At 42.1% G+C, this 13,577-nt stretch overlaps 1 long non-coding RNA gene across 1 annotated transcript in view; it reads left to right on the top strand.

Moving 5' to 3' along the window:
• The window catches only part of LOC132769966 (uncharacterized), a 41,779-nt gene extending 39,424 nt beyond the window's left edge, over positions 1-2,355 (top strand). Inside the window, exon 4 of the long non-coding RNA XR_010909572.1 lies at positions 285-2,355. This is a non-coding gene — a long non-coding RNA (uncharacterized lncRNA). The remainder of the gene's footprint in view (positions 1-284) is intronic.
• Positions 2,356-13,577: the final 11,222 nt, after the last annotated feature.

The following is a 13,577-nucleotide window of genomic DNA, read 5'->3' as shown; positions in this document are numbered from 1 at the left end:
TTGACACGAAATAAATAAATAAATAAATCTTTTTATGTGAAGCTGTTTGAGTTTGAAGTTTTTGTAATTGTGAAACTTTTTGAGCATATTTTATGATGCAGGTGTAGGAACTGTGCAGTCATCCAGATGGCGTAGAATTTCAACTTCCAGCATTCCTTACAATTTTCTAAATGCTAGGAATGGAGTTGTGGTTCAACCACATCTGGAGGGCCACATAATCTCCTTCAACAAAGGAGTAACCATATACAAAAAGAAATCAACTTTGTTCTTTTGTCCTATTACAGGCACAGGCTACAAATCTGCCTTGAGCCCTAGTACAATGGTGAATTTTGAGGGGAAGGCCCTCATAATACCTGTCACAGCAAAGCCACTTGAAGAGTCCAAAGATGCAACAACCTTCATTGATCCATATTACCAAATTAGTTCTAGCAGAAGCAATTATCTTATAAAGTTAATGAGTCCTATAATCCATTAATAAAATTAATGAGTCTTACAGTCCATTCATAACCAAACAACCTCCAAAATATTTTGTGCTACTAGATGAATAAATAGCCCATAAGAATACAGATGGATGGATGGCAAGATGGATGGATGGCATCCTTGAAGTGACTGGTCTGACCTTGAAGGAGCTGGGGGTGGTGACGGCCGACAGGGAGCTCTGGCGTGGGCTGGTCCATGAGGTCATGAAGAGTCGGAGATGACTGAACGAATGAACAACAACAAAGAATACAGTGTTGCTGGGAAAATACCTCCAGCTACAGTGAAGGCTCAAGTTATAGTAAGGCTTGGGGTGGTGGGGGTATGTTTCTAGTGATCCTGCTAAGCAAAAGCACTAGCACTTGGACCCTATGACCCTGATTCCATTACACCAATGGTCATGATTTGTTTCTGATGTCCTATATGTTTTACACCTAAGTGGTCTCACTCTAGCATTCAAGACTGCTGAAATCATCTAAATAGTACATGTTCCTCAAATCAAGTGTGCAAATAACATGTACAAACAGGTTACCTCTTCCCCTTATCAATTCCAAGGGAAAGATTCCTTTTCCCAGTTGCATTCTAGGTAGAAATCTTGCACACTAGTGAAGAAAGGTTGTATAATCAATCAAGGATTACTTCAGCAAGCTAGAAACAACTGAACTGGAAACACAGCATGTGATTTCTTCAGATATTTTGCCACTGCCAAACACGGGTGAAGAAAGGAAAAGAGAGATACTGGAAATGAACCAGTCGATGATCTGATAGAAGAGACAGGAGAGTTTCAAATTCACAGATCAGTAGAACGCCTTCTGCTAGGGGAGCCAACTATTTGGATTAGGCTGTCTCCACTTAAGTGGAGAGATTGCCAGCCTTTGAGGGTAAAAACTGGCAAAGCCTGTTAGGCAGGCTTTTAAAGCTGGGAGGAAGGGAAGTGGAGAACTTTCACTTACTTAAATCATCTGTTATGCTTTTCCAACAATTAAATTAAGACAGAAGCTGAAGTAGTTCTGAGGCAGTTGGATTAAACACACGCAAACACCCGAGCTCATAACTGTAATAAGTAACAAGTGGAAATGGTATTGAATGGTAACATACTTTATACTGATGCTGACCTCAATGAAGATTTCTAGAATAACAAGGAAAAATTGCCTAGACTAATAGCTCAATTCTGCACTATCAAAAAAATAAGAAGGAAGGGGCATAGACAGATATGTTAACTTGACCCTCACTATAAATGTATTTGTGGAACTAGTGCCTGTAATTTTACTTAATTGAATTTTAAAAAGTTATCTCTAGAAATTTTCTAGGTCTTTCAGCAGGATTTCATGATATGCTTCTGCTGGATATTGACCATGGGGTTGCTCTGGGATATCTAAAAATGCTAGAGGTGTACTCTCTAGGCATTTTCTAGGTTATCCAGTGCGATTCTATGGTATGCTTCTACCAAAAGTCATTTCTTAAAATAAGATTCACTATTATCTGCAGTTTCTCATTTCCATAGTTTGCCCAGCTATGTATCCCCCATAGATATGAGGATTGTATTGCATTCCAGTAATAGAGGAGAATGTAAAGTTGAGGGAGGGGTGGACGTTGTTGTATGCTGAAGGATGGTCAGCTATAGAAAGAGCATATTTTATGAAACCTTTTTTAAAAGGTTAGCAAGGTGACCTAAGCAGATAAGTTCCATTGTATCCCCATCTTTGTAGCTCCCTGGTCATGAGCTGCTTGCAGTCTCCAGCTTCCACTCCAATCTACCACTATCCATTCTCTGTGCATAGTGACTTTGTTGCTCTTTCCAAAAGTTTTGACTTTGTGTAAGAATGCACTGGCTATGTTTACTTCAGGAGACAAACAGCAAAAGTAAGTATAAAAAAAAATGAGCAGCCCTAGAAAGGAGGAGGAGGAGGAGGAGGAGGAGGAGGAGGAGGAGGAGGAGGAGGAAGGAGGGACTTGGTGGGACAGGCAGAGGCAGCCCTAGGTAATTTTCAATGGTAAGCAAACAGTATTTTGGCGCCCCCCTCCCCACCATATATATATATATAGGGGCATGTGTATACCTCTGAGGATGCCTGCCACAGATATGGGTGAAACATCAGGAGAGAATGCTTCTAGAACATGGCCAAACTCACAGCAACCCAATATTCCAATCCATTCAAAAAACACTATGGTTTCAGATAGTGACCAGCCAATTGCAAAAGGGCCAACACTGCCCAAATCCCTCTTATTTCACATCTCGAAGATCAAATCAACAACCCACCCATTAAAAAAGACTACAGGCAGTCCAAAACATCCAATTCCTAGTTAGGAACAGGGGTGAGACAGCAGGAAGTGAGAGAAATTGACCACTCAGAAGGGAAATTCGGTCCTGAAAGAGCAAGCCCTTGTTATCCCGGCCTGAGAGCTGTGCAAAAGGCAAAGCCCCGCCACGGCCATTTTGGGTCCGAGCGCGTTCTGCTTACCTCTGGAGGCTCACAGGGTGAAAGGGGGCAGGGCCAGCAGGGCTCGGCCCAATGGGAGGCGTGCGCAGCAAGTCCCACAGGCCAAGGGAGGAAAAAATGCCAGCGTGCGTCCTTCTCCCAGTGTTAAGAAGTGCGCGGAGAAGGAGGGGCAATGCAGGGCGTGCACTTCCTAACGCCAGGAAAGGGATGCGCAGCGGCGTTGCTGGGCATGCAGGAAAAGAGGCCTCGTGCATGCCTCTTTTCCTGCGTGCTCGGCAACACTGCTGCACGTCCCTTTCCCGGCATTAGGAAGTGCGCACCCTGCATCGCCCCTCCTTCTCCACGCACTTCCTAACACCTGGACAGGGACGCACACTGGCGTTTTTGTCTCCCTTGTCCTGTGAGGAGGAGGAGGAGAGGCCCAATGGGCACTTGTGAGGGAAGGAGGGAGGGAGAGCGAGCTGCCTCTTGGTGTTCTTCGGGGCAGGGGCACCTCAAGAGCTCCTCAAGAGTGCACCCCCCCGAGACGCACGCTATACGCAAAAGCGTAATTTGCCTACCGTGTTGAGCCGCCTCTGGGGACAGAGTATGGGCACAACAGTAAAGTGTATTTAGAAGCCTGATAAGGGTTGGAACTGAGACAACTACAGCACCAGCAGCACTGTGACTTTCAGTGAGGAGAGAAGCACCAGTCACCATTCGCTACATCTTGCTACCCAAGGCCTACACTACCATTTATTGTAGTGTAGAGGTGCATTATCATGAGCCATCCTTAAAACAATACTTTATGATAATACACCTTAACCTGATTTTAGAAACATTTGCAAAGATCCAGAAGTTTCAGTAAGGTTCAGATCATTGGCAGTGTGGAACCTATTGAGACTGCTCCTGGGATCGCCATGTACAATTCCAGGAGTAGTGTTCACAGACATTCTGCTTCTGCAGGCTCAAGCAGCCTGTGGAGGAAGGATAGAAGGACCATCTTCCTATTCCTAGATGCAGTTTTCCTATGCGAAAAGCAAAGGAACTTCCCTAATGAATGATCTAAATCAGTGATTCTCAACGTGGGGTCCCCAGATATTTTTGGCCTTCAACTCCCAGAAATTCTAACAGCTGGTAAACTGGCTGAGATTTCTGGTAGTTGTAGGCCAAAACACCTGGGGACCCACAGGTTGAGAACCACTGATCTAAATTATCTAAATCAGTGTTTCTCACCCTGGGGGTCAGGGCCCCTGGGGGGTTGCAAGGGGGTGTCAGAGGGGTCACCAAAGACCATCAGAACATCTGTTGGTCATGGGGGGTTTGTGTGGGAAGTTTGGCCCAATTCTATCATTGGTGGGGTTCAGAAGGCTCTTTGATTGTAGGTGAACTATAAATTCCAGCAACAACTCCCAAATGGCAAGGTCTATTTTCCCCAACTCCAGCAGTGTACACATTTGGGCATATTGAGTATTCATGCCAAGTTTGATCCAGATCCATCATTGTTTTAGTCCACAGTGCTCTCTGGGTGTAAATGAACTACAACTCCAAAACTCAAGGTCAATGCCGACTGAACCCTTCCAGTATTTTCTGTTGGTCATGGGAGTTCTGTGTGCCAAGCTTGGTTCAGTTTCATCGTTGGTGGAGTTCAGAATGCTCTTTGATTGTAGGTCAACTATAAATCCCAGTAACTACAACTCCCAAATGACAAAATCAATCTCACCAGTCTTCTAGTTTAAACAAATTTGTGCTAGATTTGGTCCAGTGAATGAAAATGCATCCTGCATATCAGATATTTACAGTATGATTCATAACAGTAGCAAAATTACAGTTGTGAAGTAGCAATGGAAATAATTTTATGGTTGGGGGTCACCACAACATGAGGAATGTATTAAGGGGTTGGGGACTATTGATCTAAATTATGCACGCAGCTCTGGAGGGGAAATTCCCCACTCCCTGCTCCAAAACTCCGTCACGTCATTTAGACATGACACAGAGCCATCAGAAGCCTCCGACCTCAGTCAAATAGGATTTCAGCATTTTCTTTGTAACTGCAGTCTCATATCCACTATCTGAGAGTGAATTCTGCAGAACTCAAGGGAATTCAGCATCTGACTTGACAACTGAGAACTATAGACAGTGGAATGCACTTCCTTGAACTGTGGTGGAGTCTTCTTTTCTGGAGAATCCCCATGCAATTGCTTTGGACAGCAATGTGGAGTGACCAAGTCAAGGAATTTAGGTTACTACTTTAAATTTACTCTCTGACTTTTTGCTAGATGTCTAGTGAATGAGTAATTCACTAGACATCGGGAAGTCTGACTTGGCCACGGTAGTACACGCTCTGGTCACATCCCGCCTTGACTACTGCAACGCTCTCTACGTGGGGCTGCCCTTGAAGACAACCCGAAAGCTTCAGCTAGTCCAGCGCGCGGCAGCCATGTTACTAACAGGAGCGGGACGCAGGGAGCACACAACGCCCTTGTTGTTCCAGCTCCACTGGCTGCCGATTTGCTACCCGGCCCAATTTAAGGTGCTGGTCTTGGCCTATAAAGCCCTAAACGGTTCCGGCCCAAAATACCTTTCTGACCGCATCTCGGCCTATGAGCCCACGAGGACCTTGAGATCATCTGGGGAGGCCCTTCTCTCGATCCTGCCTGCCTCTCAGGCACGCCTGGCGGGGACGAGGGATAGGGCCTTCTCGGTGGTGGCCCCCCGGCTGTGGAACACCCTCCCTGTAGACATCAGACAGGCGCCCTCCCTTATGACATTCCGCAAAAGACTAAAGACATGGTTATTTGAGAAGGCGTTCGACTAAGTGCTACAACAATTAGCAATGATGACTGGAACGGAATATGGATAACGAGATTGGTTTATGATTCTACGATGAGATGGCGTGGATGATTTAGTGTAATTGTACTATTGATTGTTATGTTGATATTATTGTTGTGATATTCCCTTATTGTAAACTGTTTTTATATGTTATACACCGCCGTGAGTCGCCCTAGGGCTGAGAACGGCGGTCAACAAATGCAGTAAATAAATAAATAAATAAATAAATAAATAAATAATTGCAAATGGACAAGTCTGATGTAGAATATAATGCTTTGAATTAACAAAAAAGAAAGATATTGAGAACTTTTTCTCAAGACAAACTGAGACCTGAAAAAAATAAATGACTTCAAGTCTCCATCTCTCAGAGCCTTTATTCATTTTAATCCATTTTAAATGTGAACAAAAATTTAGAAGAGTTAAAGGTGGGAATGAATTTCCGCCTAACTATAAATTATTGATTTTGTGCTATTGTCTTCCTTTTTCCCCATCATCCTCCCTTCCTTCTTTTAGTGAGTGTAACCAATCCATTAAATATCATAACTAGGAACAGTTGAGAATTTTATTTTCAATTTTTAGTGAAATTATCTATTATTGACAGCTTTTTCATTAAAAGGGTGTTACAACTTGCCTATATAAAAATGTTAAAGTGTGCAGCTGATTAAAAAAAAAGTGTGGCTTTGAATTCCTATATATTTTACCACGTTTGCTGTTATGTAGCAGAATTTCCACAGCTTTGTTCTGAGGTGCTCTTAACCTTTAATGCCTACAGTAAAAGCAGAAACAACAGGGCCCACATATTCACATTGAAATAACTATAATTTACCCTGTAGATACCATTATGTTAAGGAATTTGACTTGGTTCCTTTTTTTTTTTTGGTAGGGGGTCATAAATCTATTCATGAACTGAATGTAAAGAAATGTCAAACATTATCATACAGGCGAAACTGCAGGTTGGTTCACCAAAGTCGCAAATCTAACTTGTCTTTATTTGAGATAAATAAAGTAAAGGTAAAGTTTTCCCCTGACATTAAGTCTAGCCATGGCCAACTCTGGTAGGGGGTGGTGCTCATATCCATTTCTAAGCCAAAGAGCTGGTGTTGTCCATAGACACCTCCAAGGTCATGTGGCCACATGGAGAGCCGTTACCTTCCTGCAGAAGCAGTACCTATTAATCTACTCACATTTGCCTGTTTTTGAACTGCTAGTTTGGCAGAAGCTGGGGCTAACAGCTGGAGCTCACCCTGCTCCCCGGATTTGAACCACCAACCTTTCAGTCAGCAAGTTCAGCAGCTGAGCAGTTAACCCACTGCACCACCAGGGAGCACTTTCAGATAGATACTAGCAGCAAATTTCAAAGTATGGGAACTCCAATAGGTGTAAGAGCAATGGCAATCATGTGATCTTCAAGATGTTGGTGGAATCCAGTTCCCAGTATGCCTCAACACTGACCATGCTAGGTAGACTTGCTGGGACATGTGGGTCAACAATATCTGAAGTGATGTATGATTCTGACCCCTAAAAGATATCTGTATGCTTTGCCCAAATGTTTGCAAATCATTGGAACAGGCAGCAGGAGTTAACAGACTCAAAACAGCAGCTGATTCCCATAAACACTTAACTTGAATAATACAGACAGGAGCAAGATGTTTACTGTTTGTCTTTACTAACAGTGTTCCATTGGCAGGAAGATGAGCAAAAGGTACCCACGAGGCATTTCAACTAATCTCTATGATCAAAGAGATGTAATGGGAGACTATCCCTCTAATTGCTTTCAGGAGTTTCAAGCTGAGTATATTATATAGATTTTAGATGTCCATCAAACAAAAAGCATTTGGAAGAGGATGTTTATCTTTTGAAGGGAGGAAGGAAATTATTTAGAAACCTTTTATGCAAGCTTGAAAAGTTCCTTCTTAAAAGTGCTTGCAATTATGTTTCCAAAGCACAAAAATAGCTAGCTACAATTTTGGTTTACAATTGGCTCACCATATCCATGGACCCTGCATCCATGAATACAACCATCCACAGCTTGAAACTGTATTTTACACCAAAAAAAAGTGAACCTTAATTTTGCTATAGGATATTAGGATACCATTTTGCTACACTGTCATATATAATGGGACTTGAGAATACATGGATTTTGGTATCTACGGGGGGATGGAAGCAAATCCCAGTGCATACCACTGTACTTTTCTATTTTGAAAAAGTAATCAAAATATTTAACGTATTGTCGAAGGCTTTAATGGCCAAAATCACTGGGCTGCTATAAGTTCTTCGGGCTGTATGGCCATGTTCCAGAGGCATTGTCTCCTGACATCTCACCTGCATCTATGGCAGGCATCCTCAGAGGTTGTGAGGACATCACAATGTTAGGAGATAATGCTTCTGGAACATGGCCATACAGTCCGAAAAACTTAAAGCAACCCAATTACCTTTTAGTTACTTTTTAAATATCAAAATATTACTACTCAAGATACAACACAAACCAGCATTTGAACAGTATGATCTTTCCCACAACTCAGTGAGGCTATATTGCCATAACGATCAAAGTAACTAAAAGCTTCAACTATATTTTAAAAGGAATAAAATTATCCACCATAAACCTAATTTTGTTATATGTTCCTTTGGAGAGAATGCTAATTAAGTAAAAATAAAATCATTTAAATAACAAATTAAATATAACTTTATTTCTTTAACATTATCATTGCATAAAAGGAAATTATGAACAGAAAGATAAATGGAAACCAATTTGCAACTGATCATTCTGACCACTTTATGGCAAAATGCTGGGGACATAGACATTGTTGATGGTGGAATACATAGTATTTCTTTTGGCTCTAAGATACCAAGTCCAGGAGTACCCTCAAATTGTGAACCTGTCTCCAAGAGAAGTGTAACCCTATCTAACACAGGCTGGATTCCTATTCCCTGATTTACCTACTGACTGACTGGGAGCACTTCTGTCTTGTCTGGATTAAGGTTCGATTTGTTTGCCCTCATCCAGTCCATTGCTGATGACAGACACTGGTTTAAGACCAGGACAGCTTCTTTAGCTTTAGGTGAGAAGGAGTACTAGAGTTGGGTTTTACCTGCATATAGATGGCACCACACTCCAAAACTCTGGATGACCTCTCCCAGTGGTTTCATGAAAATGTTAAAGGAGGGACAAGATAAAGCCCTGAAGGATGCCACAGGCCAATGGCCAAGAGTTCAAATAAGAGTTCCCCAGCACTACCTTCTGCGTTAATCCCTCCAGGAAGGAATGCTCTGTAAAACAGTGCCTACAAGCCCCATCCCAGCAAGAGATTGTCAAGGCACATTATCAACAGTCATGTTCAAATGTTGAAAAGTCAGTGCCATAGCTTTCTTTTTTTTTTCATGTCAGGAGCAACTTGAGAAACTGCAAGTCGCTTCTGGTGTGAGAGAATTGGCCATCTGCAAAGATGTTGTCCAGGGGATGCCCAGATGTTTTCATGTTTTGTCACCCTTATTGGAGGCTTCTCTCATGTCCCCACATGGAGAGCTGGAGCTGACAGAGGGAGCTCATCTGTGCTCTCCCTGGATTCGAACCTCCGACCTGTCAGTCTTCAGTCCTGTCAGCAAAAGGGTTTAGCCTATTGCACCACCAGGGGCTTCTAGTGTCATAGCTACCTTGACTGAATCTGTCTACCCCCTTTGGAAACTTATTATAGCCATCTAAATAAAAAGGGGCAGGAAACACTACTAAGGGAATGCAAATACAGCAGATATAAGAAGTATGAATGATGTTCAGTTTCTCACTCCTTGCATTGTTGGAAGTTTGGGGACTGATGGGAAATATTATTGGTATTATTGGAAAGAGAATTCTTATTGGGGGACAATATTGACAGTGTGTTTCCCTCACCCCATAGCCTGCAGAGATCCCTTTAAAAGATGAGTTTGTCCCCCTTCCACTAAATGCAATTCACCTATTTTTGCTAGAAAAAGGGTAATGGGTAAATGGGGACAAATACTTGGGGGGGGGGGGGTTCCCTTTGCCCATCATTTGAGCATAATGGGAATATGTCATTTTTTATCATTCATGTATTCTGCTCAGGTTACAATGTCCTTGACAATCCCTTTTCTTGCCTTCTAACAGACATAGCTTGATAAAAAGCCATTAAGGAGTTACAGATAATCTCCACAAACATATGCACACAGTAAAGCTAGGTGCTGAGGAATTCTTCACCAGATTAATTTAAGCATATCCCCTATAAATGAACAGGAACATACTTTATTAAAAGAGGTAAACCTGCTTCTAACCTAGTCAAAAGCTAACAACACACTGTGTGTACCTTTTAAACTGCTATGGTATTCCATCGTTTCAGGTATTCAGACTATCACCTGATTTAAAAAATCATAGTGATTAGCCAAATTAGACTTGCCCCAATAATTATCAAAATCTGCATACACGGTTTTTCCTTTTAGAGGAGAAGAGGTCATACTCTCTTTGTATTTAAATGGTGTCTGTAGAATAGGCCCTTGTATCTAATGTACAATGGCATAGTAAAATGTTGTCCCTTATATAAATTTTGCCCTTATATGGCAAAATTAAGGTTTGCAAGTTGGATTCTTTTTAATATTCTCAAACCTTGGATGATAGACTCCATAAATGCAGAATCTGTGCATATGGACGGTTGACTTTTGATGACTCAACAAGTGTTCATTGAGAAGAGGTTTCACCCAACTACAACTCCCAAATATCAAGTTTATTTTCCCCAAACTCCATGAGTGTTCACATTTGGGCATATTGAGTATTTGTGCCAAGTTTGGTCCAAACCAACCACTGTTTGAGTCCACAATGCTCTCTGGATATAGGTGAACTACAACTCCAAAATTCAAGGTCACTGCCCAGCAAACCCTTCCAGTATATTCTCTTGGTCATAAGGGTTCTGTGTGGGAAGTTTGGTCCAATTCTATCACTGATGGGGTTCAGAATGCTCTTAATTGTAGGTGAACTAAAAATCCCAGCAACGTTAACTCCCAAATGACAAAATCTATCCCAAATTTGGTCCAGTCAATGAAAATACAACCTGCATATCAGATGTTTACATTACAATTCAGAACAGTAGCAAAATTACAGCTATGAAGTAGCAACGAAAATAATTTTATGTTTGGGGATCACCACAACATGAGGAACTGTATTAAGGGCTTGTGGCATCAGGAAGGTTGAGAAACACTGCCTTATATGAAGAATCCAAAGGGGATTCTTCACAGATTTGTTAAATCAGTTAAAGGTTTCAATACTAAAAGGATTGCTTCCAAAACAAGCATATTCAATATCTATTGTGAGAACCGAGGTTTCATTGATTTGTTGTTACTGTTGAGCCAGCAGAGGGAGCATGGTGCCATTGTCTTGGGGAGGGGGGTCCAAAAATAACATAGCTATTTCTTTTTGATGCTTTTGCCCCCTACAAATATAAAGCATCTGTGAAATATGGACAAGAAGACAACTTCAATTTTCTGTGGACAGCAGACACAAAACAAAAGCAGCGGAACCAGTTTAAAGCAACTCCTGGCACACTGTGATCCAAGAATTTACACAAACAGGAGATTAATGTATCCAGTGCACATTGTCTTGTTCTGGTTCCTGTGTATAAAATAATAATATCCCTCCCGCAGGAACAACATCAGGCTGGAAACGTAGGGAGTTGGGGCAGAAATATTTGTAGCAAATGTCTTTATTTTGATATTTACACTGTAATCTTTGCAAGTAGGAACCGCGGCCAGTTTCTTCAGTCTGTGGCCTCAGATATCATATATGTTGAAGCCGAGGAAATAGTTTAAACACATAGCCAGTGGTTCATCTTAGGTGGCTTTCAAATGGAGGTGTTGTTCTTTGACATGAATACATTTCAGAAAGAATGATAGCTGATGAGACACAACATAGATAAAGTTAAAGGTAAAGATTTCCCCATGACATTAAGTCTAGTCATGTCCAACTCTGGGGCGTGGGGCTCATCTCCATTTCTAAGCTGAAGAGCAGGTGTTGTCCTTAGACAACTCCAAGGTCATGTGGCTGGCATGATGGCATGGAGCGCCGTTACCTTCCCACCAAAGCAATACCGATTAATCTACTCACATTTGCATGTTTTCGAACTGCTAAGTTGGCAGAAGCTGGGGCTAACAGCAGGAGCTCACCCTGCTCCCCAGATTTGATCCACCAACCTTTTGGTCAGCAAGTTCAGCAGCTCAGCAGTTTAAGCTGCTGCACCACTGGGGGCACATCACAGATATCTAACATGATATTTATAGATCAAGAGACAGACAGGTGGGTGAAAGGACATATAGATAGGATTGTGCAGCTTGCTGTATCTTGTCTCCATAATGGTTACATATGTGGAAAGTGTTCTTTTCTCTTCTTTCTCTGCCTCTCATTCACTTTAGAGTTTAAAAAAAATGCATATCCTCCTTCCATTATACAGTTGGCACTTTTGTAGCATGGCAACAAGAATGATTGACAACTGGAAAATAGAGGGAGAAAATGTGGAGGCTGTGACAGACTTTGTATTTCTAGGTGCAAAGATTACTGCAGATGCAGACTGTGGCCAGGAAATCAGAAGACGCTTACTTCTTGGGAGGAGAGCAATGTCCAGTCTCGATAAAATAGTAAAGAGTAGAGACATCAGACTGGCAACAAAGATCCGCCTAGTCAAAGCCATGATATTCCCTGTAGTAACCTACGGATGTGAGAGCTGGACCCTAGGGAAGGCTGAGAGAAGGAAGATAGATGCTTTTGAACTGTGGTGTTGGAGGAAAGTTCTGAGAGTGCCTTGGACTGCGAGAAGATCCAACCAGTCCATCCTCCAGAAAATAAAGCCCGGCTGCTCATTGGAAGGAAGGATACTAGAGACAAAGTTGAAGTACTTTGGCCACATCATGAGGAGACAGCAAAGCCTAGAGAAGACAATTATGCTGGGGAAAGTAGAAGGTAAAAGGAAGAGGGGCTGACCAAGGGCAAGATGGGTGGATGACATCCTTGAAGTGACTGGACTGACCTTGAAGGAGCTGGGGGTGGTGACAGCTGACAGGGAGCTCTGGCGTGGGCTGGTCCATGAGGTCACGAAGAGTCGGAGACGACTGAATGAATGAACAACAACAAACTTTTGTAGCAGTTTAGCTGCAATATAAATAATTTAATGCTGACTTTAAAATAGCAACAAGTACCTACAGCATATAGAAAGAGGGTTTCAGTTGAGTTGAGTTTCAAGCAAGCATGGTTATAAAACAATGTCTAAGTAAACAGATTTGTACATGGAGGTGTCATAATTTCACCTGGGAAAGTTTGATCTCTAGTCAGTTTCATAATCTCATCTAATCAGATAACCCAATCTTGTCAGTTTCACAACTCAACCCAGCTAGAACACTTGTTATCTTGGTTCTCTCTCCTTGTTAGTGGAATCTGATAGTGGGAAATGCCTGGCAAATGCCAAAGAAGGCATGGACATCCTTTCCCTCCTCTGCAGACCACATATTTGGGGTGTGTGCAATCTATTAGCGATCACATGCCAGAGTTCAAACAGTGGTGTCTGCTGGCTTCCATTTCAGAGGAAAGGTAGATCTTTATTTGGGTTTCAATCTAAATGCTCAATAAGCTAATCAAAATATTCAACATTTTCCCCCAAAACACCAGAAGTGGCTTGCAGTTTCTCAAGTTGCTCCTGACATGAAAAAAAAAACCAAAAAAATACATTTAACTCCACAGCTAGCTCCTTCAAAGTCTAGATCAAAGCATGAAACGAACACCTAGCTCCACTTACATTAGAATCAACAGGTCCCATTGGGCTTATGTCAATGATTGGTGGGTCCAGAGCCAAAATTAAGCAAGCC

This window comes from Anolis sagrei, chromosome 3 (assembly GCF_037176765.1).
Source record: "Anolis sagrei isolate rAnoSag1 chromosome 3, rAnoSag1.mat, whole genome shotgun sequence".
NCBI lineage: Eukaryota > Metazoa > Chordata > Lepidosauria > Squamata > Dactyloidae > Anolis > Anolis sagrei.
Note: the sequence above shows the minus strand (reverse complement) of the source record. Positions and strands in the feature narration are given on the sequence as shown.